Source organism: Pogoniulus pusillus, chromosome 36 (assembly GCF_015220805.1).
Source record: "Pogoniulus pusillus isolate bPogPus1 chromosome 36, bPogPus1.pri, whole genome shotgun sequence".
NCBI classification, from domain to species: Eukaryota; Metazoa; Chordata; class Aves; order Piciformes; family Lybiidae; genus Pogoniulus; species Pogoniulus pusillus.
Genome location: NC_087299.1, coordinates 7,829,267 through 7,854,913, shown reverse-complemented (window position 1 = coordinate 7,854,913; position 25,647 = coordinate 7,829,267). Strand labels below are relative to the sequence as shown.

The 25,647-nt window shown below is 56.6% G+C and overlaps 1 protein-coding gene across 7 annotated transcripts in view; it reads left to right on the top strand.

The window, feature by feature from the left end:
* The window catches only part of AGRN (agrin), a 147,950-nt gene that overhangs the window by 25,311 nt on the left and 96,992 nt on the right, over positions 1-25,647 (top strand). The window contains exon 1 of one of the 7 annotated variants that reach the window (XM_064172102.1): positions 11,809-11,950. The exons of the other annotated variants lie outside the window; for them this stretch is intronic. The gene's annotated coding sequence lies outside the window, so the exon portion shown is untranslated. Of the gene's footprint in view, positions 1-11,808; positions 11,951-25,647 lie in introns of those variants that run through there. 7 annotated transcript variants of the gene reach the window in all.

Genomic DNA, 25,647 nt, shown 5'->3' with positions numbered 1-25,647 from the left:
GTTTGGGTTGGAAAAGCCTTCTAAGATCATTGAGTCCAACCAGCAACCCAACACCACTGTGCCCACCAAGTGCCATGGCCACAGCTTGCTTGGACACCTCCAGGCATGGTGACTCCACCACCTCTCTGTTCCCATGCCCAAAGGAAGCCTTTCAGTGAAGAGGTTCTTCCTGCTATCCAACCTGACCTCCCCTTGGTGCAGCTTGGGGCTGTTTGCTCTTGTCCTAGCACTTCTTATGTGGTTTGGAGTTAGGGATTGGTGCTGCCAGGACAGACACTGAGAGGAAGGAGGTTTCAGGAGCAAGGAGCCAGAGAGGAGACAGCACCAAGAGGAGGAAGGTTTTAGGAGCAAGAAGCCAAAGAGGAGACAGCACAAAGAGGGAGAAGGTTTTAGGAGCAAGGAGCCAGAGAGGAGACAGCACCAAGAGGAAGAAGGTTTTAGGAGCAAGGAGCCAGAGAGCAGACAGCACCAAGAGGAAGAAGGTTTTAGGAGCAAGGAGCCAGAGAGCAGACAGCACCAAGAGGAAGAAGGTTTCAGGAGCGAGGAGACAGCACCAAGAGAAGGAAGGTTTAAGGACTAAGGCGCCAAAGAGAAGACAGCACCAAAAGGAAGAAGGTTTTAGGACTAAGGAGCCAAAGAGAAGACAGCACCAAGAAGAAGAAGATTTTAAGAACAAGAAGCCAAAGAGGAGACAGCACCAAGAGAATGAAGGTTTCAGGAGCAAGGAGCCAAAGAGGAGACAGCACCAAGAGAAAGGAGGTTTCAGGAGTGAGGAGCCAGAGAGGAGACAGCACCAAGAGGAAGAAGGTTTTAGGAGCAAGAAGCCAAAGAAGAGACAGCACCAAGAGGAAGGTGGATTTAGGAGCAAGGAGCCAGAGGAGACAGCACCCAGAGGAAGAAGGTTTCAGGAGCAAGGAGCCAGAGGAGACAGCACCCAGAGGAAGAAGGTTTCAGGAGCAAGGAGCCAGAGGAGACAGCACCCAGAGGAAGAAGGTTTCAGGAGCAAGGAGCCAGAGGAGACAGCACCCAGAGGAAGGTGGTTCAGGAGGCAGGCCCCTGCTCCCCCCAGCCCCCCTGTCCTGCAGGCAGGCTGCTTCTGCCACGCCTTGCTCCACGGATCCCACCCAGCAGGGCTTCTCCTGCCAGCCTACCTGCCTGAGCTATGACTGGAATGTTGTCTCTGGCTGCCTGCCCAGCTGCTGCCCCTTTCAGCAAGAGGGGGTGAAGGTTTAGCAGCAGGAAGGGGCAAGGTGGAGGGCTGGTACTGGCAGCAACCAGTCAAGCTGCACCGAGGGACAGGGAGATGGCTTCCAGGACAGGGAAACTCATGGAAGGGATCCAGCATCACTGCACCTCAGTATCTGCCTCTGCTCTCAGGGATGCTGCTTCTTCAACAGCCCCCCAGGGCTCTCCTTGATCACTTTGGGTGCTTCTGTGCTCCACAACCTCCCTGGGCAACCTGTGCCTGTGTCTCACCATCCCTCACCCTGTGCCAGTGTCTCCCCATCCCTCAACCTGTGCCAGTGTCTCACCACCCTCAACCTGTGCCAGTGTCTCCCCATCCCTCAACCTGTGCCAGTGCCTCACCACCCTCACCCTGTGCCAATGTCTCACCATACCTCAACCTGTGCCAGTGCCTCACCACCCTCAACCCGTGCCAGTGTCTCACCATCCTCAACCTGTGCCAGTGTCTCACTATCCCTCAACCTGTGCCAGTGTCTCCCCACCCTCCCTGGAAAGAATTTCTTCCCAATCTCCAGCCTAAATTCACTCTCTTCCAGCTCAAATCCAACCCCTTTCACCCTATCCCTGCAAGCCACAGGGCTTTGAGGCAGGACTTGGGAGAGAGCCCAGGCTGTGACCCCATGCACAGCCAGGCCTGCTGCTCAGCTTTGCCATGCTGGAGTTAGCAGGAAGGTGAAGAGACACTGCTGTAGCTGCTGGCCACAGGGAGAAGCAAGGGAGGCAGGGATGGGGAATAAAGGAGAAGCCAAGAAGAAAAGGTGCTTGGAAACCTCAGGCATTGAGAGATTCACTTTGTAGTCCCTGCTGCAGCCAGGCTGAAATTAGCCCAATTGGGGATGAATTATTGAATGCACTCCAGTGCCATTTCCTCTGCTAATCAGAGACAATTATTCTGGGAAGCTGAAAATGGAGGGGGAGAAGAGAAGCAGCTTTTCAAGGGGCAAGGAAAAGAAGAGAGGCAGCACTTGAATGGCTTTTGCAAGGAGGGAGCAGCTGGCACAGCATCACTCACCTCTGCCAGGCCACAGCTCACGGTGCAAAGGAGGATGTCAAATCCATTCCCAGGGAATGGGACCACTCTGTCCCCTCCTCTGGCCACACAGCACATCAAAGAGCTCTGCTGCTCCTGGAAGTCATCCCAAAGGAATGCAGGATCTTTGCAGAGTGTTTAATAAGATAAACAGACCCAAGTCCCACTCCCGGTAAGGATTAGCAGGGAGCAAGTCCGGGCAGGTGGTGGCAGCTCTGACAGCAGAGCCCCGTGGGGCTCAGTGGGCAAAGATTGGCCTGCCTGGTGCTGCCCATCAGCTCTGGGCCGTGGGCAGGTCAGCTCTGTCCTCCTCAGCAGCAGAGCTCAGCTCCAGGGCTTCGTTTGGAGAGCAGATGAGCACTGAGCACTTCAGCTGGAGTCCAACCATCAGCCCAGCACCACCATGCCCACTAAACCATGACCCAAAGGGCCATGTCTGCACCTTTCTTGAACACCTCCAGCTCCCTGGGCAGCCTGTTCCAATGCCTGACTGCTCTTGCAGCAAAGAAATTGTTCCTAATATCCAACCTAAACCGACCCTGGTGCCACTTGAGGCCATTTCCTCTCTTCCCCTCACATCCTTCCTGCTGGGACAGCTTCTGTGGAGTACCAGCCTGACCTGTGTGCCCAGCTCATGGCCAGAGAGAGTCCCAAGATGAATGATTCAAGGCCTGGGTGTACCATATGCCACTTTGAGCTGGCAGGACCCAACAGTTTGCAGCTGAGAGGGGCAGAGAGTTGGGTTCTGCCTGTGGCAGAAAGGCAAAAGCCACTCTCAAAGTCCTGGGAAGGTGCAAATTGCTTCCAGCATGAAAACAAACTGAAGTCATCCATGTGAGTGTCTGGCCAGATTCTGCCAGTGCCCAAGCATCAGGATTCAATTTACACTTCCAGCACAGGCAGTGGGGCAGGGCTGGCAGCTCCCTCCTGGGCTGCACTCACTCTTAAAGGTCTTCTTCAGCCAAAATGGTTGGGAGATGCTGTGCAAAGAGATAGGAAGCAGGCAGGGAGACAAGGGAGGAGAGTTGGCTTGGAGAGAAGCACTGAGAGCACAGCAACACCTGTTGGAAGTGGCTGCACTACAGGCTGGGGCCAGAGTGGCTGAGAGCAGCCAGGCAGAGAGGGGCCTGGGGGTGCTGGTAGAGTGTAGGCAGTCAGGGTTGGAAGGGACCACAAGGAGCAGCCAGTTCCAACCCCCTGCCATGGCCAGGGACACCTCACTCTAGATCAGGCTGCCCAAAGCCTCATCCAGCCTGGCCTTAAACATCTCCTGGGATGAGGCTTCCACCACCTCCCTGGGCAACCCATTCCAGGCTCTCACCACCCTCATGCTGAACAACTTCTTCCTCACATCCAGTCTGACTCTCCCCATTTCCAGCTTTGCTCCACTCCCCCCAGTCCTATCACCACCTGACAGCCTAAAAAGTCCCTCCCCAGCTTTCTTGTAGCCCCCTTCAGATCCTGAAAGGCCACAGTAAGGTCACCTCAGAGCCCTCTCCTCTCCAGACTGCACAGCCCCAGCCCCCTCAGTCTCTCCTCAGAGCAGAGCAGCTCCAGCCCTCTGCTCATGCTGCCTGCAGAGCCCTGGTCCCCCCTTTCCAGGCTCCCATCCTCCCCCCCAGGCAGCAGTGGCTTGCAGAGTGTTTTCATGCTCTGCTTCCTCCTGCCTGCTGTGCACCATGTGAAGGATGAGCTGGCTGATGCCCAGCTGCAGATACCTGGGCAGGGCTCTAGCTCCCTGGGCAGGCTGAGATAAGGCTGGGAGGAAGCTGCCTGGCCCAGCCCCACTACCTGCAGGGAGCAGCTTTGTTGGGATGGCTTTTCCCCAGAGCCCCTGGCAGGCTTTGAGGGCAGCTGGTAGCAGCCAGTCCCTGCTCTGCTGGTGGGCTGAAGGGTGTGCTGGGGAGTGGGAAAGCAGCTGCCCCTTGGCTCTTCCACGGGCCACATGCAGGCTGCCTTCCATGGAATGGGAATTCTTTCCCACTTTATCTGCCGGATGTATCCTGCAGTGGAGTTTGTTTGGTGGGGTTCTTTTTTTATCTCCTCCAGCCCATCTTTGTTTTGGAGCAGCTCAGTGGAACATCAAAGGCTGGATTTTCCCACCCACTTACTGGGGGAAGTACAGAGCTGGCTGAGCCCAGGGGCAGTGCTGCTGTTCTGTAGAGCTTCCATCAGAGCAAGTGCCCACTTGGCTGCTCCCTGGGCTCAGGGATCTTGGGCAAGAGCCCAGGGCAGGCTTAAAGGTACTGACAGAAAGTCCTGGGCAAGCCTTTCCAACCTGGCAGGGTGAGAGAGGAGCTTCTGCCTCCAGAAGTGGCTCCAGTAAGTGGAAAAAAAAAGGATGTCTGAGTTTAGAGCTCACCTCAAAGGGGCTGAGTGAACCTGGCAGGGTGAGAGAGGAGCTTCTGCCTCCAGAAGTGGCTCCAGTAAGTGGAAAAAAAAAGGATGTCTGAGTTTAGAGCTCACCTCAAAGGGGCTGAGTGAACCTGGCAGGGTGAGAGAGGAGCTTCTGCCCCCAGAAGTGGCTCCAGTAAGGAGAGGGGAAAAAAGGATGTCTGAGTTTAGAGCTCACCTCAAAGGGGCTGAGTGAACCTGGCAGGGTGAGAGAGGAGCTTCAGCCCCCAGAAGTGGCTCCAGTAAGGAGAGGGGAAAAAAGGATGTCTGAGTTTAGAGCTCACCTCAAAGGGGCTGAGTGAACCTGGCAGGGTGAGAGAGGAGCTTCTGCCCCCAGAAGTGGCTCCAGTAAGGAGAGGAAAAAAAGGATGTCTGAGTTTAGAACCCACCTCAAAGGGGTCTGCTGCTGTCAGTGGTTTGGGAAAGCTGAATCCTTGGACCTCCCAAGGGCATTCCTGGCCTCCAGATCAAATCCCACATCCTGCTGTTGGACCTTGGTGGGATGGAGGGCTGAGAGCTGCAGGTGCCCAGGCACCCCTGAGGGTCTGAGGCTGCATTTAGCTACCCAGCTGGAGCATGTTCCTCAGGACCATGGGGACTGGCACTGCTGAGCCTGGCAGGAGCCACTCAGCAGCACAGGTTGGAGCTGGAGCTGGCCCAGTTGTGCAGCACTGGGCTGGAGAGCCTGCACCTGGCAGAACCTCTGCTTCTCAGGTGCCAGCTGGATGATGAGGTGCACTGCTCTGAGCTAAGCTTCCCAGAGACTCAAAGCCTAACAGAGCCACACAATAAGAGGATGCTTTCCCCTCTCCCCCTTTTGGAAAGAAAGGAATTGGATGTAGAGAGGAAAAAAGGGCCAAAACACCCTAAGAAGAGTCCTGCTTCCATTTGGAAGGTAAAAGAAAAGCTTTAACAACAACTAAAAGGTGTTTAAGGTAAGGGCAGTTACAAAGAGGTGTAGGGAAGGGAAACAAGGCACAAAGGTGGTGGAGTCGTCCCTGGAGGTGTTGCAGCCAAGCCTGGCTGGGGCACTTAGTGCCATGGTCTGGTTGGTTGGGCAGGGCTGGGTGCTAGGTTGGGCTGGCTGAGCTTGGAGCTCTCTCCCAGCCTGCCTGATTCTATGACTCTGTGACTTGATTGTTCTCTCCCCCAGTAGAATGAATCTGATCCTCTGGGGGAAGAGTTGTCTTGCTTCATCCCTTCCCTGCAGGCTTCTGCCACAGGTTCTGATCTCTGCAGGGGCTTTGACAGCTGGATGGTTTGCAGGGCACTGCCCTCCTCAGCAGGGCACTGCCCTCCTCAGCAGGGCAGCTCCCAGTCCAGCTTCTGTTCCAGGCTTTATCTGCTATCAAACTGCAGGGGAGGTGAAGGCTACAGTCAGACATCCTGAGCTGGCCTCTTCTTTGATTTCAGAGCTGCCATTCCTCATGCTAGGCACAAAGGGATTCTGCCCTGGGCAAGGGGGAGGAGGAGATCAGCAATGGTTATGAGGATGTGCAGGTGAGTGGCAGGAGGCTGCAGCCAGGCTCTGCTGGGTGATGCCCAAGGACAGCACAAGGGGCACTGGGTGGCAGCTGAGGCAGAGGAAGCTCCATGGGAACATGAGGAGGATTTTTTTCCCTGTGAGGGTGCCAGAGCCTGGCACAGGCTGCCCAGGGGGGCTGTGGAGTCTCCCTCTCTGCAGATATTCAACCCCCACCTGGATGTGTTCCTGTGGGATCTGCTCTGGGTGCTCCTGCTCTGGCAGGGGGATGGATGAACTTTGGAGGTCCCTTCCAGCCCCTGGCATTCTGTGATGAGCTGCAGACAGCTCCAGGTTGCTGCTCTGCCTTCCCCAGGGTAACTGAGCCCCCATTTGCTCAGTGAAGTGAGCAGAGCAGCAGCTGTCCTGCTGCTAAACTGGAGCAGGGGAGACTCAGGTTGGACATCAGGAGGGAGTTCTGCACCATGAGAGCTGGGAAACACTGGAACAGGCTGCCCAGGGATGTGGTTGAGGTCCCATCCCTGGTGACATTCAAGATCAGCCTTGCTGTGTCCCTGGGCAGCCTGCTCTAGCTGGAAGTGTCCCTGCCTGGGGGGCTTGGACAAGGTGACCTTTGAGGGTCCCTTCCAGCCCAGTGCAATCTGTGGATCTGCTGCTCTGGCTGCTGTGTTTGCTGGAGAGGCTGGGCTGGAACAGCAGCTGTGCAGGTCTCCACTGCTCTCTTTGGGACTAAGTCCTGCCTGGTTTCAGCAGTGTGGACAAAGTGACATGAAACAGAGGAGGACCCTTCCATTTGGCAGGTGAAAGTGAAGCTGGTGGCAGCCAGGAGTAGCTCAGAGGTTTGTTGGTGGAAGAAACTTTGGTTGCCTGGGAGCATCTCTGCTTTGGAGTCAAGCAAAGGAGGCTCAACCTGCCAAATTCCTCCTAAACTCTGCCTTAGTCCCCAGCTCCCTACTGACACCAGCTGATCTCCTTCATGCTCTTCTGGCTCATGAGAACCTTTGCCTGCTGAGCTCAGAGCTGCTGGCTGGGACCCAGTTCCCAGGCAATGAAGCAGGAGGGAATCTAAAGAAAACCCAGGCTGGAATTGTTTTTCTAGGCTGATCATTTCTCCCAGCCAGCTCTCACTTGGACTCCTGGCCAGCTGGACTTGCACTTTCTTTGCCCAGGGGAGTCTTCTCTAGACTCTCTGAAGTCCTGACTCCCTCCAGGCTGTGAGTGATGCTTCAGCAAGGTCCTATCCTGCTGCTCTGCTTGTGGCATCTGGATTTAAATGTGGTGGAGGCAGAAGGGAGCAGGGCAGGAGCAGTGGGAGAAGCTGTCTGGGATTTGAGGGTGAAGGGATGGTGCTGTAGAGCCTTCCAAAAGCTGGAAGCTTCCTTTGCTCAGGGGTGCAGCTCTGGCAACAGCCCTGCTGGTGGGACTAGAGGTGTGCAGTGTCACCTTCTGCATCAGATGTGGCTGCTTTGGACTCTGCTTGCTGTTGTGCCCACCCATCTGTTACTTTCCTGCAGGCTCCAGGAACTCCAGGTCCATCTGGATTTAGAGCCATAAAATGGAGTGGGTTGGAAGGGACCTCAAAGCTCAGCCAGTTCCAACCCCCTGCCCTAGGCAGGGACACCTCCCACTAGAACAGGTTGCTCAAGGCCTCATCCAACCTGGTCTTGAGCACCTCCAGGGAGGTTGTGGAGCACAGAAGCACCCAATGTGATCTTTGATCACATTGGGTGCTTCTGTGCTCCACAACCTCCCTGGGCAACCTGTGCCAGGGTCTCACCACCCTCAACCTGTGCCAGGGTCTCACCACCCTCACTCCCAGGGAGGGGACATCCACAACCTCCCTGCAGTACCTCTTGCTCCCACCGAGCCTGCTCCTGCTCTCCATCATGGGTGGCTGGCAACAGCGTTGAGCTGCCTGCCCCCTGGGAGGAAGAGGAGGGTTGTGAAGAGTGTTTTGTTCCTTCCCAAAGTCAGGCTGTTGGATGTTCCCAGGCATGGGAACCCTTTGGTGAAGTGCTGCCCTGGAAATCAGTCCCATGAGCAGGGCTGGTGTCCTTCTGCCAGAGGATGAAGGGAAAAGCAGAGGATGAAGGGAAGCAGAGGATGAAAGGAAGCAGCAATGTGGGCTGCAGCCTCTGCCCTATGAACCCAGCCAGTGAGCTTCCAGCCCCCATGGGACCTTCTGGCCAATGCAGCTGTCATGATAAGAGAAAACAGTGCTCCAGGGCTTGTTTCCTGAGCAGTGCCTGGTGGCTGCTTGGCTCCTTCACACATTCTGTGCCTCTTGCTCTGCTTCCCAGAAGGGTTTTTAACTCCTCACCACAGAAGGCTGCACCCTGACCCTGCTGCACATGCATAGCTCAGCCAGCTCCAACTCCCCTGCCACAGGCAGGGACACCTCCCACTAGAACAGGTCACTCAAGGTCTCATCCAGCCTGGTCCTGAACACCTCCAGGGAGGTTGAGGAGCACAGAAGCACCCAATGTGATCAAAGATCACATTGGGTGCTTCTGTGCTCCACAACCTCCCTGGGCAACCTGTGCCAGTGTCTCCCCACCAGGTGAGGCTCTCCAGCTCTCTGCTCACCTTCATGACCTCCTCTGGCTCCACTCCAGCAGTGGATGAGGTGACCTTTAATGCCTGTAGGGGCCAGAAAATTGCCCTCTGCTGGTTCATTTCAAGCACATCTGAACTGGAATGTGGTTTTTTTTTTCTTGGGGAGGGTTTGGTGCTTCTGGATCCAAACTTGCTCCCAGCTCTGCATCTGCAGCTGATGGCAATTTCACAGCAGGCAGCAGCCTCCTGGTGCAGATGGTCTGGGAATGCTCTGGGGGTGTCCTAATGGAGCAGAGGTTGGTTACAGGCTGATGACTGCCCACAGGGCAAGCAACAAGGCCAAGTGCAAAGTCCTGCACCTGGGGAGGAAGAATAAAGTACAGCAGGACAGGTTAGGAGGTGATCTGCTGGAGAGCAGCCCTGTGGAGAGGGACCTGGTGGAGAACATCCACAGGGCAGCAATGTGCCCTGCTGGCCAAGAAGGGCAATGGGGTCCTGGGGGGCATTCAGCAGAGTGTGTCCAACAGATCCAGGGAGGTTCTCCTCCTCTGCTCTGCCCTGCTGAGACCTCCTCTTGAGCACTGCCTTCAGTTTGGGCTCCCCAGTTTCAGAGGGGCAGGGATCTGCTGGAGAGGGTCCAAGGGAGGGCTGTGAGGATGATGAGGGGACTGGAGCAGTGCCTGGTGAGGAGAGGCTGAGGGCCCTGGGGCTGCTTAGGCTGGAGAAGAGAAGTCTGAGAGGGGATTGAATCAATGTCTATAACTTCCTGAGTGCTGGGGGTCAGGAGGGGGGGACAGGCTCTGCTCACTGCTCCCTGGGACAGGACAAGCAGCAGTGGATGGAAGCTGCAGCACAGGAGGTTCCAGCTCAGCACAAGGGGGAACTTCTTGAGTGGAAGTGTCCCAGAGCCCTGGCACAGGCTGCCCAGAGAGGCTGTGGAGTCTCCTTCTCTGGAGCCTTTGCAGCCCTATCTGGATGTGTTCCTGTGTGCCCTGAGCTGGACTGTGTGGTCCTGCTCTGGCAGGGGGCTTGGAATGAATGATCTCTTTGGGTCCCTTCCAACCCTAACCCCTCTGAAGGCACAACAGAGCATGAACTCCTGCTTCTGTGCTCCCAGGCTAGAGGCAGCAGGGGAAGAGCAGAGAGATGGCCATGGGGACGTGGTCTCTGCTGGCAGACAGCAGCAGCAGGGCACATTCCTCTGCCCTGACTTCAAAGGTTGTTGCTGCATATACAGAGCCCAGCAGCCTTGGCAACCCTCTCTGGCCAGAGCCTTGGCAGCAGCTGTGTGCTGCTGGGCTCTCACTGCACTTTTGGCCTCAGCACTATGGGAGGGATGCCCACTGCCTGGCTGCAGGAGCCAGGGGCATGTGCTCTGGGTTCTGTGAGGCAGCTTCCTCCTGGGCTGCTGCTCCCCAGCCCCTGCTGGTGCCATCTCTGTCTTCTCTCCAGGCTGCCACACTCATTGCAGGGAGTTTTGGAGCACCCACATGTTAGCCTTGGCACCCTCTGGGGTGCTCTAACCTACAGTTCACTCTTGGCATCTCTCCTTGTTAGCTGAGGAGGGGAGGTGCAAGAATGACATCTTCAGCTTAGGACCCCAGGTGGAAATGGAGTGAGGTTGGCTCAGACCCAAGGGCATGGCCTGGGCACATGGCTCCATTGCTACAAGGAGGACATTGAGGTGCCTGAGTGTGTCCAAAGAAGGGCAGCAAAGCTGCTGGAGGGTCTGGAGAACAGGCCTGAGCTGAGGAGCTGGGGGGGTGTAGTCTGGAAAGAAGGAGGCTGAGGGGAGACTCAAGTCACAGATCACAGCATGCCAGGGGCTGGAAGGGACCTCCAGAGCTCAGCCACTCCAACCCCACTGCAGAGCAGGAGCAGCCAGAGCAGATCCTACAGGAACACATCCAGGTGGGGGTTGAATATCTGCAGAGAGGGAGACTCCACAGCCCCCCTGGGCAGCCTGTGCCAGGCTCTGGCACCCTCACAGGGAAAAAATTCCTCCTCATGTTCCCATGGAGCTTCCTCTGCCTCAGCTGCCACCCAGTGCCCCTTGTGCTGTCCTTGGGCATCACCCAGCAGAGCCTGGCTGCAGCCTCCTGGCACTCACCTGCACATATTGACAACCATTGCTGAGGTCACCTCTCAGGCTCCTCTCTCCCAGCAGCACAGCCCCAGCTCCCTCAGGCTCTCCTTCTGACAGAGCTGTTCCATTCCCTTCAGCACCTTTGTGGCTCTGTGCTGGACTCTCTCAAGCAGTTCTGTGTCCCTCTTGAATGGAGGAGCCCAGAGCTGGACACAGTACTGCAGATGCAGCCTCAGCATGGCAGAGCAGAGGGGCAGGAGAACCTCTCTGGACCTACTAACCACAGCCCTTCTAATCCCCCCCAGGCTGGCATTGCCCCTCCTGGCCCCCAGAGCACACTGTTGGCTCATGCTCACCTCCCATCCACCAGGACCCCCAGATCCTTTTCCCCTTCACTGCCTTCCAACAGCTCAGTCCCCAACCTATGCTGCTCCCTGGGGTTGCTCTTTCCTCCTCGGTTGTCCCTTCCCCCTTGGCACAAGAACTGTGCTGCTTTCTGTGCCAGCACTGGGTGGGGAGGGGCTGTCAACAGCCACCTGTGGCATCAGTATCACACACAGCATCACCAGGGTTGGAAGAGACCTCACAGATCATCAAGTCCAATCCTTTACCACAGAGCTCAGGAGCAGACCTTTCTGCTGCCCACCACTCACATCCTCAGGTCACCTCAGGTGAGCCCCTGCTGCCCCATGGTTTCTCTCCTCATCTCAGCAGAGCAGCATTTCTGTCTGCACAGAAGGATGAGGAAGGGGCTGGGGTCTCCTGAGTGGTGGTGCTGAGGCTGGCTCCTTGCCTAGCTTTGTCTGAGCCATGCAGGTGACTTCTGCTGCAGAGCCCTGTGCTGGCAGCACTGCTGCAGCCCAATTAGGTGATTAAAAGCTGCTGTTAGCAGATGAGGCTGATGCATTGTGGGCCAGCAGCTGTTCCTTATTTCAGCTGATTGGGCTGCTTGGCCTCTCTTCAACCTCCCTCCACTCTGCTCCCAGCCCTCAGAGGGGACTGCAGAATGAGACTTGTGTGTTCCTCTCATGGAGCATTCCAGGCCCAGCCTCTGGGGTGGCTGTGTTGTGTGGAGCAAACCCTGTGGGGGGAAGAGGTGATGATGGAATTGCCAGCAGCAGCCTTTGGGAGGTCCTGCTTGACTTTGTTGGCTGAGGTAGGTGTCCTGTGCACGTTGTGATGCAAGGCAGGTGGAGCTGGGAGCTCCAGGGCAGGAGAGTGCTCATTTGCTTGCCTCTTTCCTCCCTGCCAAGGTGCCTGACTTGGAACTAAGGATAGGACAAGAGGCAATGGCCTGAATCTGCATCAGGGCAGGTTGAGGCTGGATGTTGTTAGGAAGTTGTTGGCAGAGAGAGTGATTGGCATTGGAATGGGCTGCCCAGGGAGGTGGTGGAGTGGCTGTGGCTGGAGGTGTTGAAGCCAAGCCTGGCTGGGGCACTTAGTGCCATGGTCTGGTTGGTTGGGCAGGGCTGGGTGCTAGGCTGGGCTGGAGGAGCTTGGAGCTGTCTGCCAACCTGCCTGATTCTGTGGTGACTTTGCCTCTCTGAGAGAGGAACTTGCAGAAGTTTTAGTGGGCACCTCCAGTGCTCCTCTGCCACTCGAGTGTCTCTGCTAGAGCCCTAGGTGGGCTCTCTTGTAGCCCCCAGAAGAGGAGGTGTGTGTGGGCTTCTCCCCTGGGACCTGTTGTGTGGGGCCAGCCCTGCTCCCTGAGCTGCCTGTCAGCTGCGTGGCAGCAAGCAGGGACTCTGCTGTCCCCTGGGCTGCTGATAAGCCTTATCTGCCTTCTGCTGGAGGCTCTGCTGAGCTGCAGAGGTCAGGGCTGCTTTTTATCCAGCCTCTTCTTCCCAGGGCTTTGATCCTGCCTCTCTCTCTGGCTTGGAGCTGGGGTGGGTGAGGGATGATGCTTTGCAGGTCCCCTGAGCAGCTGGCTGCTCGAGGAGGAGGAGGAGGAAGGGGCTTCAGGCTTCCAGGGGTGAGTGAGAACCCCAGGGTGGAGAACTTGTGCTGGGGTTGAAGGATCAAACCCCTCCCTCAGCCCAGTTGTGCTGAGCTTTCCTGCATGGTCAGGAGAAGCAGGGAGGAGAGGGGCAGAGCTTGGGCACGTTGCTCTGGGCTGACCAACTCACTCTTGGCTCTGTTCTTCTTTCCCTTTGCATGTGCTGCCCTCCTCCCCCCCTTGGCTTCTGGATTATTCATTACTAGGTAAGAGCAACATTTTATCTCCTTTCTTGGACTGAAAGTGGGGCAGGGGGAGGCTGGGGATGCATTTTGGTCTCGACACACAAGGATGCTTTGTGCCACGGGAGCGCAGTAGGTGTGCGTGGGAGGCTGCTGGTGCCTTGGCTCAGCCTGTTCCTGGGCAGGCAGGGGCTGAGTGGGTGCCTGGGGAGGCTTCGTGCTGGGGAGGTGGCAAAGGTGAGCAGAGGGGGCAGGAGCAGCTCGTCTTTTTTGCCCACTGCCACAAAGCAAAGCACCTCCAAGCCCTTCCCCTCGTTGTTAGGAGTGTGAATCAGCCTTCCCCGCAGCGGCTGTGACTGAGGAGGGAGCATGGAGATAAGGCTAAGCTTTAACCCGGGGCTTGTCATCCTCCTTTATTTCTGCACCATCAGCCAGGCTTGGTAGAGATGTTTCCCATCCCAGGAGAGCTGGCAGGGCCATCTCCTGCCTGCTGCTGCCACGCTGCATGGCTAGGGCCAGGCATCCCTTTGGAGGTGCATTGAACCTTTCTTCTCTGCTCAGCTTGGAGTCTTCTCTTGCAAAGAAACCCACATAAAAGGATCTTTGGGCCTCCTCAGCTTCCTGCCAGAACCTTTACTGCTCCCTGGTCACAGCAAAGACCTCAGCTTGTCTCCCTGGCCTTGCTGCAGAGGCCTTTTAAGCCCTGCAGAAGTCAGGGGCAGGCAGAGAGGAGATGCCAAGAGCTGCAGCGCTCTGGAGCAGATGGCAGCCAGATGCTGCCAGGCTTTGTGCCACCAGCAGTGCCTTGGCTTAGTGAAGCTGAGGAAGGCAGAGTTTTAATGAGCTTTGGGGTAATTTTCTCATTGCCTTCATAGAATCAGTAAGGGTGGAAAAAGACCTTTGGAGATGGTCAAGTCCAACCATCCACCCAACGCTACCCTGCCCTCTAAATCAACCCAGCACCTCCCTGCCCTCTAGACCACATCCCCAGGCACCATGTCCATGCATTTCTGGAGCACCTCCAGGGCTGGGGACTCCACCACCTCCCTGGGCAGCCTGTCCCAAGCCCTGACCTCTCTTGAAGCAAAGAAGTTGTTCCTAACATCCAACCTAACCCTCCCCTGGTGCAACTTGAAGCCATTTCCTCTCATCCCAGGAGAAGAGACCAATCCTCACCTGACTCCAACCTCCCTTCAGGTAGCTGTAGATTGATTTTACTCCTAAGGCTTGGAACTGACAGCTGCAAATCCTCCACTGGAGCTCACTTCCAGCTCTGCTGGCCTCTGTTGCTGGCCCCAAACCTGTTTGCTTGGCTTGCTGAGCTGCTGCCTCTCTAATCTGCTTTACCTGGCCATGGTCTTGTGCCATGCTGTCTGCCAGCCTCTTTCCTTGTCTGCTAATGAGCCCTTTTGACAGCCCTGGTGGCTCACAGCATTTTGCAGCCAGAGACTGCATCCTGGCATCTGCCTCTTGGGTTTTGCTGTGCCCTTAAGTAGGTGAAGTTCCCTGCAAAGGTTTGTACATCTCCTGTGGTTTGCTACTCCTGCTCCAGAGGGTGGTGTGGTTCTGGGGTGCACACTGCTGGTGCCCTCCTCCCATCTGCTTGTGTGGTGGATGTGGCTTAGTCTTGGTGGATCAGGAAGGATCCACCCCTGGGAACCTGAGTGCTGCATCCTTGCCTTGTGTCCTTAGCTTGAGAGGCAGGTGTCAGGTTAATGGGGGCTGTGAGTCCAACATTCCTGCTCCCTGGTAGCAGCCCTGCTAGAAGCAAAACCCACGTGGGGCTGGCCTGGGTGAGCCTCTGCAGGGATTTAGAGAGCTTGTTCAGAGGCTTCAAGGTCAGTTGGTCAAGTGGGGGTAAATTGGGAGGTTATAGCTCCTAATTGGTAACAGTGCCTGCAGCCTGGGGCTGTGATTCAGTGGGAAACTTGACCTTCCTTGTGCAGCTCTGCAGCCCCAACCTGCTGGGAGTGGGCAGCAGCCACTGGGGATGCAGCTGAGCAGCTCTTGCAGGGAAGGCCAAGGGGGTCTGGTAGGCTCAGCATCACTTGAGGAGCACCAACTCCAGCTCTAGCCTGGAACATTTCTCCCTGCTCTTCACTCTCAGTCTCCCTCTTTTAGTTCAAGCCATCACCTCTTGTCCTCTCACAACAGGCCCTGCTCAAAACCCTGCCCCCATCTTTCTGATTGTCCCCTTTAAGCACTGAAAAGCCACCAGGAGGTCCCCCTGGAGCTTTCTCTTCTCAGCTTGGCCTCACAGCAGAGGGCTTCCAGCCCTCCCAGCATTGCTGTGGCCTCTTCTGGCCCCACTCCAACAGGTCCCTGTCTGTGCTGAGGGCTCCAGAGCTGTCCTCAGCACTGCAGGTGGGGGTCTCAGCAGGGCTAGAATCCCCTCCTCCCACCTGCTGCTCCCCTGTCTTCTGGGCTGTGAGAGTTCCCCATCCCCTGGAGGTGTTGAGGAAACGTGGGGCCATGGTTTGGTGGCCATGCTGGTGTTGGTTGATGGTTGGACTGGATGATCTTGGAGGTCTTTTCCAACAGAAACAACTCTGTGCTTGTGTGAAGTGCTGTGGCCACCAGTGAAGATGTGAAGCTGAGGAGGGAAGGCATCAGCTAAGCAGACTGGGGGAAGGGCCAAGAGAGCTGCTTGGGTGGCTTGGTACCAGACCCTGTGCTTGTGCTGAGCTCCAGGGAGAGGTGAAGTGGTCAAAAGGGAATGGATGGAAGCTTGAAGAGAGCAGATGGAGACTGGAGATGAGGAAGAAATTGTTTGCAGTGAGGGTGCTGAGACCCTGGCACAGGTTGAGGATGCTGAGACCCTGGCACAGGTTGCCCAGGGAGGTTGTGGAGCACAGAAGCACCCAATGTGATCTTTGATCACATTGGGTGCTTCTGTGCTCCTCAACCTCCCTGGAGGTGTTCAGGACCAGGCTGGATGAGGTCTTGAACAGCCTGGGCTGGTGGGAGATGTCCCTGCCTGTGGCAGTGGGGTTGGAACTGGATGACCTTCAAGATCCCTTCCAACCCAACTCCATTCTGTGACTCTATGGAATGGTTGAGCTCAATTGAGTTGGAAGAGGTGGGATGAAAGCAGGATGGATGTGGGATTGAGGTCAGTAGGGCTGCTGCTGGGCAGCAGTGAAGGATATTTCAGGCTCTCCAGCAAGGAATTAGAAGAGCATTTCCTTTGGCCAGAGAGAAGGGAGTTAAATGCAGGGGAAGGAGGCAGCTGCTTGTGCTGCCTTGCCCTGTGTGGGACTCTGGCAATGACAACTCTCCAAAGGGAAAGAGAATGAATTTTAATGGCATCTTGAAAGACTTTAAATTTTCATGTTCACTTCAATTATTCAGGGCAGTGGAAAAGGAGCTGTAAAGCTCTGTAAAGGAAGAAAGAAAGGAAGGGGGAGAAGAATCAGAGAAGCAGTCAGAGGGTTGGAAGGGAGCACAAGGAGCAGCCAGTGCCAACTCCCCTGCCATGCCCAGGGACACCCTACCCTAGAGCAGGCTGCACACAGCCTCAGCCAGCCTGGCCTCAAACACCTCCAGCCATGGGGCCTCAACCACCTCCCTGGGCAGCCCATTCCAGCCTCTCACCACTCTCCTGCTCAGCAACTTCCTCCTCACCTCCAGCCTCACTCTCCCCACCTCCAACTTTGCTCCATTCCCCCCACTCCTGCCACTCCCTCACAGTCTCACAAGTCCCTCCCCAGCTTTTTTGTAGCCCCCTTCAGATCCTGGAAGGCCACAAGAAGGTCCCCTGGGAGCCTCCTCTGCTCCAGCCTGCACAGCCCCAACTCTTTCAGGCTGTGCTCACAGCAGAGCTGCTGCAGCCTCTGAGCATCCTCCTGGCCCTGCTCTGGACACTCTCCAGCATCTCCACAGCCCTCTTGTCCCAGGGGCTCCAGAACTGGATGCAGCACTCCAGGTGGGGTCTCAGCAGAGCAGAGCAGAGGGGCAGAATCCCCTCCCTGGCCCTGCTGGCCACACTGCTGCTGCTGCAGCCCAGGCTCTGGTTGCTCTCTGGGCTGCAAGTGCACACTGCTGGCTCACACTGAGCTTCTCCTCCAGCAGCATCCCCAAGTCCCTCTCCTCAGGGCTGCTCTCCAGCCTGGCACTGCCCAGCCTGGATTGGTGCTTGGCATTGCCTCGACCCAGCTGCAGGACCTTGCATTTGGTCTTGTTGAATCTCCTGAGCTTGGCTTGTGCCCACCTCTGCAGCCTGTCCAGGCCCCTCTGGATGGCATCACTGCCCTCCAGGCTACTTTGATTGGATCATTGCTTTATTTCTCCAGTTTATTTCTTCAGATGAGTTGATTTGCATTCTGCTCCACTGCAGCGAAAGCAGGGAAGCTGCTGCTGGTAGTGACTGCATCTGACAGCAGTGCTGAGGAGGAAGGAGCTCAGGCAATGACTTATGTACTGCCTGGGGCATGGTAGAGGTACCAGAGGAGCTCAGTGGGGCAAAAAAAAGCTGCCTTGCCAAGGATGCTGAGGGCTGGAGCCGTCCTGGGGCTCCGGGAGCCTGAGTGCTGCACCTGCTGCTCACCCTAGCAAGCTGCCTGTGTGGGAAGGGTCTTTGTGCTTTCATCCTCTGATGCCTCAGGTGGGCTTGGAGTGCTGGGCTGAGTGTCCCTGGGTGCAGGCAAGGGACACAGTCCTGGCCTGAGCCATGGCCACCCCTTTCTGCCCTAGGCAGCTGGAGTGTGAGCCAAGCCGTGGCTGGTACCTGCCCATAGCTGCATCGCTGCTGCCCCTCTCGTGGTGTGCTCCCAGCCCTGCTGTGCTCCCAGCAGCTCAGGCTGGGCCTGTGGCTGTGATGGCAAAGAGGACAAATGTGTGGTTTCCTCACCTCCTGGCCAGTGGTGTTCAGTGTATGAAAGTGCCAGAGCCAAAGTCAGGCTCCCAGGTGTGTTTGGTCTGCTGCTGCCAGGGCTTGAGCACCCACAGGGTGGGATTTTGCTTCTCCAGAGACTTCAGGAGGGTCCAAAGGGCAGCTCTTGTTGTGCAGGCATCCAGAGTGCCAGGCTGCAGAGGAGGAGGTCCCCTAGCACCGTGTGCTCAGGCTTGGCAGCAAGAGCAGGGCTGGAGGAAGGACTGGCAGGAGAGTGCTGCCTGCCTGCCTCCTGCTGTGGGCTGAGGGAGCTCCACTGCAGCTCACACCGGTGTTGTTCGTGCCCTGCTGACAGCCAGCTTGCTCTGCACCAGGGCTCTGCTTGTGTTTTGCCTTGACCCTGCCTCTGCTGCTCAGAGCATCCTCAATTCCCACTGCTTTCATTCAGCAGCCTGATGGGCTGCAGCTTTAGCTCTTGGAAAGAGAGAGAGAGAGAGGAGGATGCTCTGCATCTGCCTGTGCCCAAGGGCTTTGCTCGCTGCTGGTTGCACAGCTTCCTTCCAGGAGCCTCCTGCTTCTCTCTGGGTCCCGTGGGCTTTTCCTGCCTCCCCTCTCCCCGAGCCCATGGCATCTGTCTGCCTTTCTGCTGGGGATGCTGGGCAGGCTGCTGCCTCCTCGCCTCCCTCTGAGGGTGCCCCACTGCTGCAGAGGGCTTTGGTAGCACAAACACCTCCTTTATTCCCTGCTGCTGAGAGCTGCCAGCCCTGGCTGCCTTCCCAGAAAGCAGCACAAGTGGGGAACATAAGCAGCTATTGTCTTGGCCCTGGAGACGGCGAGCTGAGCTCTGCTGGCGTTCCCTTGGCTGGGGAGAGGGGAGCAGGGGGATGCAGCCTGCTCCAAGGGGGGGGGGGGGGGGGGGCTGGAGAAAGGAGCCCAAGGAAGAGGGGAGATTTGCAAGGCTCTCAATTATACTCCTCTCACCAAAAATAATGCGGGTGCCTGCTCCTCCTGTGACATCGGAGTCGTTCTTCCAGCCTGTCCCCGCGGCTGGCTCTGCCACTTTGTGTCTAGCAAAGACTGAGGCCTTTGTCTTGCAGGGGCTGGAGAAGGGAAGGGGGAGGGGAGGGAGAAGAGTGGTCCTACAGTGAGGGTCATCTCCTAGGAGTGTAACCCAGCTGGGGCTGGGGTCTCTCACGCTACCCTCTTGTGCCAGCTGCCACTCCCTGCGTGCCCAGGGCATGGACTCGCTCCTTGCTCTGCAGCGAGGTGCCCCAGGCAGGGGCTGCTGAGCACTGTGTGGTGGGTGGCAGGGGCCAGCCTCTGCTCTGCAGCTCTGTATCCTGAGGGGTATCTTGCAGAGTAGGGTTATGGGTTGGACTTGGTGATCCTGAGGGTCTTTTCCAGCCTGGCTGTTTGATTCTGTGATTCTGGGTGCGTGGAGAGGTGATGCTGGGGAGGGCAGCCTGGGACTGGGGATAACAAAGCAGGTCCCTGTGGCAGGGGCTGGGTGCCAGATCAGCCCCCTGGCAGAAGCTGAGAGCAGCTGTGGAGGACAGCAGTGTCCATGGAGATGTGGGCAGCAGTATCTGTGAACACACTCGGAGCCAGAGAATGGTTTGGGGTGGAGCAGACCTCTGAGTTCATCCATCCCAAAAGGTCTTTGCCAAGGCTGGTCCTGAACCGTGTCCCTCAGCACCACGTCCCTGTGGCTTTGAAACATCTCCAGGGATGGAGATTTAACCCTGGCCAGCCTGTTCCAGCCTTGGGAACCTTTTCAGTCAAGAAGCTTCTTCTGATAGCCACCTTCAACCTCCCCAGCACACCCAACTGGGCCATGCAGGCTGCTGAAGCAGTGCCTGACCCCTCTGGGGCTCTAAGGAGTGATCCAGGCTGGTGCTGAGTGAGGGCTGAAGGTAAGCTGCTGCCAGCCAGATGCTCTTTGGTTTGAAGAGGTTGCAGTCCAGCAGCAGACCAAAGGGATGGGTTAGTGAAACCTGAGGTGGGAAAGAAACTTGTGCAGCAGGCAGAAAATAAAGGCTCTTGGTGCTGCAGGGGCTTGGGAGCAGCCAAAGGTTGAGCAGAGAGAGGGGGCTTGGGTCTCAGCCAGTCCTTGGGGCAGCTTCACTGCTGTCCTGCCTTGCTTTTGGGGCTCCTTACTGTGGGGCACAGCAGCAGCTCCTGTTGCAGGGACCTGCCTGACCTGTTCTTTGTGGCTTTGTCCAGCCTCTGTAATTCGAGAGAGGGGGTGGGGGGGAAAAAAATCACTCCACAGGTAAAAGCAGAAGCAGGGAAGCTTGGGTGAGGGAAGGCTGAAGTGGCTGCCAGCCTCTCTAATCAGCCTTGAGTCGTGGGGGGAAGGAGCCAGGTCGAATTCAATGCCCTTAAGAGAGCTTTACCCACCTTAAGGGTTCCTGGAGCCTCTCCTGCCTGCCCTCCCCTCTCTGGAAGCAGGGAGGGTGCAAGGGGGAGCTAATCAGGAGGCTATTTCACGAATCATTTGGCGGTGATGAGCTGCACTCCAGCTTAAAAGAGGGGGGGGAGTGGGGGGAGGTTGAGATATGCTGAGTTGCTTCAGCTTAATCTGATCCTCTGCCACGCAGCAGGCTGATGCCTGCTGCCAGCCCAGCCTGAGTAAACTTTCTCTGGCTTCCATCAAAATGTTAGTCCTGGGAGAGGCTTTTACCCTGTGGGGTTTTATTTTTGCCCCCCCTCCACCCCTCTAACCCTAACCCAGCACCTCCTGGTACCCAGCCCAGGGGCCAGCTCCTTTCAAAAGCCTGTTTGGTGGTGGCACAGAGGGGGAAAACCTCAAATCCTTGCAAAGCAATTACTGCTAATGAGACACTTCCTACACATCTGGTTTCCATTCTGGCTGTGTTTTTGGGGACTGCTCTGGTAGAGCTTTAGGGAATGGGGAAGGAGGTTGGGAAAATCCCTGCCCCCTCTCCTGCCTCCTCCCGAGGTAGCATCAGGGCTTTGCTCCTCAGCCCCCAGCTTGCTTGGCCAAACCTGAACCACTAAGACACCCAAACTGCAGCTCTCCAGGGAGGCTGAACTGCAGCAGCAGTGATTCTTGGAAGCCAATTGATGGATATGCTGTGGAGAGGCAGTGGAATGGTGCTTAATTAGTGTGTAATTGGCAAGAGCAGGGCCGGCTGGGTGCTCCCAGGCTTCAAGGCACAGCCTGAACTAAGCCCTTCCAGGACGTGAAGGGGTCTGAAGGGAAGGTGGGGACAGGCTTTGGAGCAGGGCCAAGGAGTGAGGGTTTGAACTAAAAGAAGATGATTCAGGTTGGAGAGGAGGAGGAGGAAATGTTTGGCAGTGAGGGTGGTGAGACCCTGGCCCAGGTTGCCTCATCCCTGAAGCCACTGCAGGAGAGGTTGTTTGGGGCTCTGAGCAGCCTGCTCTGGCTGGGGGTGTCCCCTGCTGACTGCAGGGGGTTGCACTAGAGGAGCTTTAAAGGTCCCTTCCCACCCAAACCATTCCATGGTTCTAAGTGCCAGCTGCAGAGGGAAATGGAGACATTTTGCCACCTGTGAGCACTCAGGGTTCATAGAACAGCTTTGGTTGGAAAAGGCCTCTGAGATCTGATCTGTTTCTGCAGGGATTTAGAGTTACATGAATGGCAAAAGGCTCTGCTGGCAATCTGCAGCCCCTGGCCTGGGTCAGTGAATGCAGAAGCTGCAGCTGAGCTGCTTGGTTCCTGCCTGCAAGGTCCTTCATAGAACCAAGCAGGTTGGAATAGAGCTCCAAGCTCAGCACCCAGCCCTGGCCAACCAACCAGACCATGGCACTAAGTGCCCCAGCCAGCCTTGGCTGCAACACCTCCAGCCACAGCCACTCCACCACCTCCCTGGGCAGCCCATTCCAGTGCCAATCACTCTCTCTGCCAACAACTTCCTCCTCACATCCCTGCCCATGGCAGGGGGACTGGAAGTAGATGATCCTTGTGGTCTCTTCCAACCCTGACTGATTCTATGTTTCTATCCATCCTGAACCTGCCCTGGCACAGCTTGAGCCTCTGTCCCCTTCTGTTGCTGGGTGCCTGGCAGCAGAGCCCAACCCTACCTGGCTACAGCCTCCCTGCAGGCAGCTGCAGGCAGCAATGAGCTCTGCCCTGAGCCTCCTCTGCTGCAGGCTGCACCCCCCCAGCTCCCTCAGCCTCTCCTCACAGGGCTGTGCTCCAGGCCCCTCCCCAGCCTTGCTGCCCTTCTCCAAACACCTTCCAGCACCTCAACAGCTCTTTTCAACTCAGGAGACCACAACTGGACACAGCACTCAAGCTGTGGCTTGAGCACAGGAACAGGACTGTCCTGGTCCTGCTGCCCACACTGCTCCTGAGCCAGCCCAGGATGCCATTGGCTCTGCTGCCCACCTGGGCACTGCTGCCTCCTCTGCAGCTCCTCTCTGCCAACACCCTCAGCTCCCTCTCTGCCTGGCTGCTCTCAGCCACTCTGTCCCCAGCCTGTAGTGCTGCTTGGGGCACTGTGGCTGGCAGCTGGGTGGCAGAGCCTTTGGTACCTGGGCTCAGATCAACTCCAGGGATCCCACACTGGTCTCTGGTGGATTAGGTAAGCCTGAGCCAGAGGGATTCTTCACCTCCCATCTCTGCCTGTTCAGAGCAGGGCTTTGCTTGCATGCAGCCCTGGCTCCTGGGCCCCCCTGGCTGCTGCTTTTGGCAGCAAGTGCCTTGTTATCTCAGCCCAGAGCATGGCCTTGGAGCAGGATGCAGAGACACAGTAGGGAGGGTCGTGGAGAGAGAAGGATTTCAGGAAGTCTGTGTTGCTTTTGTGCACTGAGCAGCAGGAAGGTGGCGTGGGAAGTCTTGGCTTGTTTCCTTGGGAATGAGGCTCTCCAACCTGCATCTCACTGCCAGGCTCTGTTGTGGGGGCAAGGAAAAGAAGGTGCTGGTGGCTTCCTGGGGTCTGAGAGTTGTAGGATGGAATCCTAGGCTCAGAGGGCACTTCCAGCCTTAATAAGATCATCAAGGACAACCATCACCATCCCAGTGGCCCAAGTGGGCTGTGCTGCTGCTGCAAGCCACCCCAGCCTGGTTTGCATCTCAAAGGTGGAGTTCAATGTGCTTGGCTGCAGCAGGGGAGTCATGGACTTATAAAAGCATTAAATCATTTCAGACCTCTCAGATCACCCAGCCCAGCTGCCAACCCAACACCTCCATGCCCACTAAACCCTGTCCCCAAGTGCCATGGCCACAGGTTTCTTGAACACCCCCAGGGATGGGCACTCCACCACCTCCTTGGGCAGCCTGTGCCCATCCCTGATCACTCTTGCAGCAAAGAAACTCTTCCTAATCTCCAACCTGAACCTCTCCTGGTGCAATTTGAGACAGTTTGCTCTTGTCCTATCACTTCTTCCTAGGGAGAAGAGCCCAACCCCCACCTCACAGCATCCTCCTGAGGTCTCTCCTCAGCCTCCTTTTCTGAACACCTCCAGCTCCCTCAGCTGCTCCTCTCCAGACTCTTCACCAGCTTGCTCTGGAGCTGTTAAAAATCCATGGGGACCCAATTTAGTGACTGATGAGGATCTGAGAGAACTTTTCCAGCCTTAATGATTCAATCAGGGATGCTGCTGAGAGAGCAGGACTACCCAGCCCCCTGGGCACGTCCCTGCCCTGCTTTGTCTTACCTTTCCCTGACCACTCTTGCATCTAAGAAATGTTCCCTCCTCTCCATCAGGGATCCCTTCTGGCCCCTGAGAGCTCAGCTCTGCAGCCAGCTCAGCTTCTCAGGCTGGGAAGGGGTCACAGATGGGCAATATCATAGAATTAGAGAGTGGATTAGGTTGGAAGGGACCTCAAAGCTCAGGGCAGGGACATCTCCCACTAGAACAGGTCACTCAAGGCCTCATCCAACCTGGTCTTGAACACCTCCAGGGAGGTTGTGGAGCACAGAAGCACCCAATGTGATCTTTGATCACATTGGGTGCTTCTGTGCTCCACAACCTCCCTGGGCAACCTGTGCCAGTGTCTCACCACCCTCCCTGCCAAGAATTTCTTCCTCATCTCCAGTCTGATGATGACTTAAAGATGAAGACCATGGCACTAAGTGCCCCATCCAGTCTGTTCTTGACCACCACCAGGGATGGTGACTCCACCACCTCCCTGGGCAGCCCATTCCAATGCCAATCACTCTCTCTGCCAACAGCTTCCTCCTAACATCCAGCCTGAACTTGCCCTGGCACAACTTGAGGCTGTGTCCCCTTCTTCTGTTGCTTGCCTGGCAGCAGAGCCCAACCTCCCTGCAGGGAGCTGAACTTCAGCTTCTCAGAAGTTCCCACTATTCCCTGCTGGCCAACAGCAAGCCCAAAAGCACCTCCTGGGTGCTCAGAAGGGTTGCTCTGCTTTGTTCCAGCTGTGCCTGCATGCCTGACCTGCACTCCTAGGCACTCCATGAGCACCAAAGCTTGGTAGAGTTATAGGTTGGGCTTGGTGATGCTGAAGGTCTTTGCCAACTTGGATGATTCTGTGGTTATTTTCCCCTGCTCCCAACCTCTTTCTGACCAGGAAATCATTCCACAGGCAAGTGCCTGACCCTGGAACACAGCCTCCTGCCCTCCTTTCCTCCTGTTTTTGGGGGGTTAATACATAGTCAAACTTCTTTCCCCTTTCTGGGTGTTAACAGCTGCTTCATTGAGCCACAGCATGATAAAGGGAGTGGAGTGGAGGGGGGGTAGGTGGGGGGGAGATCAAATCAAAGCCCAGTGAAATTTGCTGGAGTTGAAAAGCAGGTCAGGCTGTGGGGTTAGTTGTCTCAATTGCACTTTTGTTCCAAGGAGGAGAGGGAGAACTTTTGTGTGTGTCTGTGTGTGTGTGCTCTGCCAGGCTGGCGTCATCTCCTGAGCTGGAGGAAGGAGTGGGAGCTGTGGGGTGAGAGCTCTGCAGGTCAGCATGGGTGGGGAGGTGCTGGTGATGGTTTGGGAGTTCCTCATCTCCCCTGCTCTTATGAAATCCCCCAGACTAGGCTCAGCCAGCTGGAAGTTAAGGAATGAAGCTTTCTGTTTGCAGCTTAGCACAAGAGACAAGCAGAGAGCCACAACATTTACAGCTGGATGAGGCACTTAGTGCCATGGTCTGGTTGGTTGGGCAGGGCTGGGTGCTAGGTTGGGCTGGCTGAGCTTGGAGCTCTCTTCCAACCTGGTTGATTCTATGTTCTGGTTGCTTGGCCAGGGCTGGGTTCTGGGTTGGGCTGGCTGAGCTTGGAGCTCTCTTCCAGCCTGCTTGATTCTATGATGCCTTCAGCTCTGTGAGTCACAGATGGCTTCCTGAGTCCTCACAGGGTTGAGTGTTGAGTCCTGCCGAGGCCAAGCCAGCCTGAGGAGTTGCCTCAAGTGCCTTAACCCTTCTGGGATCCTGTTCCCCAGCCGTTAACTGGAGTTAGCAGCACTCACAGGGGAGCACTGCCCCTTGTGCTCCAGGCAGCACCAAGCCCATCTGCTCTGCAGCCCAGGCAGACAGGGATCTGCTGCTGCAAGCTGGGGTTGGGGGCTGGAGCAGTACTCAGGTCTGGGCCAGCAGTCAGACACTGGACTCATCTGCCAAGGCAAGCAGTGGGTTCCCTACTCTGGGCAGCTCTGAGCCTCAGCTTGGCAGGTGCTGGGCCAGCAGTCAGACACTGCAACCATCTCCCAAGGCAAGCAGTGGGTTCCTCTGAATGGGGCAGCTTTAAGACTCAGTTGACAGGGTGCTGGGCCAGCTCACTGCAACTCCACTGTCACCCAGCCGACCCCTGGGGTCCCTTCCAGCCTGGCATTCCGTGTCCTGAGGCTGCAGTTCCTGACTGCTGAGCGCTGCAGCAGTGGAGCTGGCAGCTCTGCAGGGGTCTTGG